The sequence below is a fragment of the Otolemur garnettii genome, unplaced genomic scaffold (genome assembly GCF_000181295.1).
Source record: "Otolemur garnettii isolate 467f Iridium unplaced genomic scaffold, OtoGar3 scaffold00022, whole genome shotgun sequence".
Classification (NCBI taxonomy): Eukaryota; Metazoa; Chordata; class Mammalia; order Primates; family Galagidae; genus Otolemur; species Otolemur garnettii.
In genome coordinates this window covers 11,563,472-11,565,995 of record NW_003852417.1, presented here as the reverse complement: position 1 = coordinate 11,565,995, position 2,524 = coordinate 11,563,472, and the positions used below count along the sequence as shown (strand labels likewise).

Sequence of the window (2,524 nt, the reverse complement as noted above, 5' to 3'; positions counted from 1 at the left end):
ATGTGCTATATACTCTTACATTGTGCCCCTTAAGTGGGAGCACACCAGTCTCTCCCTCCTCCCCACTATCCGTCCGTCCCCACTCTGTTGTTTTTTTTTTTTTAAGAGATCTTTGTAGAGAGCCTACTCTATTGTGGCCACTTATGCAGGCGTTTCCTGTGTTCCAAGATCTGTGAAATTTGTCATAACTCAGTTGATAATTTTGATTGGTGATTCCTTAGTAATACTTGGCGATTTTATTTTTTAACCACCGTTTCCAGTATCCATACCCAGTGAAGCTAATTTGCGACTTGTAAATATGTGATCCTGTTTAGTAGTTTTACGTTATTGTGACTTCACACCTTCAGTAGAAGCTGTGGCAAAATTCATATATTTTGGCCACTTTCTCTAATGACTTGATATGTTGAGTGTGTATGGAGCCAGAGAGGCATTAGTGATTCTTTGCAATTTTCTAGTTCTTAAGTGAACTGCAAAAAAGGGAAGAGATTTATCCTACTCTTTCCTTTCTGTACATTTGTAACTTCTCCGCCCAATGTCTTGAAATCATTAGTAACCATTTGGATAAACACCAGATGAGAACCATCTTAAGTGAGGCAGATACTGTTTCTTGGCCTTCCCCCAGGAGACTACCTGACCTCCACATTATTCTTGACTGCCCTGTTGTTTTTTTTACAGTCGTGCTTTTTTACATTTAAAAAACAACAAAACTTTGTGTGAGTTTGCCATCCTGAGTGTACTTTCATGTTTCCTATACTTATATTCAGAAATGTCATATTTCTGGTATAATTATATCATATTTTCCCTGAAGAGATGCCCCCGTTCTGTACCTTAACTGGTTTGTAAAACTAGACATTGCAAAGTTAATGCAATAAGCTGCATTTAACTTCCTCTGATTTCTTCTACAATTTGCAAAGGGGCTGGCTTTAAACGTCTTTTGTTTATGCTTAGCTCTATCTGCTGTTACCCTAAATGAGTCATTCAAATCTTCAAGGGTCCTGGGACCTCTTATTCAACCCCACCTTCCTTACTCCCAGAAGATGACCTTACCTTAGTCTTCCTGTTTCTTCTCAGATCCTTCCCTCTTTTCACAGAACAAAGAATTTCTAACTCCTAGAGAAGAATATAACCACCGTTCCTATATCAGCATCCAGATGTAATTGGCTGTATTCCTTTGTAGTCTCTCCCAAGCAGATTTTTTGATGCTCAGCTCAAAAGTGAAAAGAATAGCAGCATAAAGTGGGATTTATAAACAGGAAACTCAAAACACAGAGGGAAAAACTTCAGTAAGGACATTTACTGTTACAAAATAGGGAGTAAGGAGTTTACATGTTTCCCACTTGAAGCACTTCACTTGAACATGGTTCATATCTCTTTAAAGTCTCTGCTTTAGTTTTGCAGTATGAAAAAGATGCCATAGCTGTTCTTACTTTGCCTGGACTTTTCAGGTTAGACTGCTTAAATCAGTGGAGCTGTCTTAAATCAATTAAGAGATTTAATGGCCATCTGCAGTGTAAGACTTTGGTGGCCATACAAAAGGAGTAAATCAGAGGGTCTGTGTGTCATTTGTTTTTTTGCATTCCTATTACCTGCCACAGATAAGACTCACATTTTCTTGTCTTAATATGTCTTAACATGGCGTCTGCACGTAAGATTGTATTACGAAGAACTTTGGAGCACAGATGTAAAAATGAGACTAATGGTACGGTGACAAGTGAGAAAGGTGATCGGTAATACCAGCTTATTTCAATATTGCTGGTGACTTTCAATAGTGTAGCTTCAATTGCATGGGAATATAAAGATACAATTTCTTGTTAGTTTGAGGAGACATGTAACACTAAGAAAACAAAACGACCTAGACCAAAATATAGTACCAGACAGTACATTTTGTTGCCATTAGCTTCTTTATTAAGAAAAATAACTTGGGGTGAGGTAGAATGGCACTTTCCTCCCTGACTACTTGTTAGGATACGCTCTTCCTCAATTCCAAGGGAGGCAATATTTCTCAATCTGAGGGAAAATATTTATGGTTTTTCTTTTGGTTACCTGGACCAGACTCCTCAGATTATGATTTCCTTTGTGCTGCTTGGAGCTTGGGAGGTAGAGCTCTCCCTGGCCCTGGCCCGGACACTGTCAGTAACTGTATCTGATAGAGTGTCATTGCTTTCTATCCATGGCTTGTACTGGTCTGGTGTTAAGGTGATTGTAACACTGTTTACTAAAATATTAATTATATGGTATTAAATAGTGCTGTGGAACATAGAGGAATCCAGAACCCGTTATTATATGCACCAGAGGTACCAGCCCCAAAGTGTTAGTCTTAAGCATGCCTGGTTTAATACCTAGTTAAGTAATAAGAAATTCCAGAATGAGCTCAAGTTTAAATTCCAGCATTCCTGAAATTGTTTCTTCTATCATTTATTGAAGAATTTGAAGCCAGATGATTTTAATGAAGTATAAGCTCAAATGTTTATTGAATAATTGAAAATGCATTTAAAAGTCTGCTGCAGGGATATACTTCTTTGTG

The 2,524-nt window shown here is 37.9% G+C and overlaps 1 protein-coding gene across 2 annotated transcripts in view; it reads left to right on the top strand.

The window, feature by feature from the left end:
- Positions 1–2,524, top strand: part of LAPTM4A (lysosomal protein transmembrane 4 alpha) — a 20,753-nt gene that overhangs the window by 1,132 nt on the left and 17,097 nt on the right. The gene's annotated exons all lie outside the window — the stretch shown is intronic.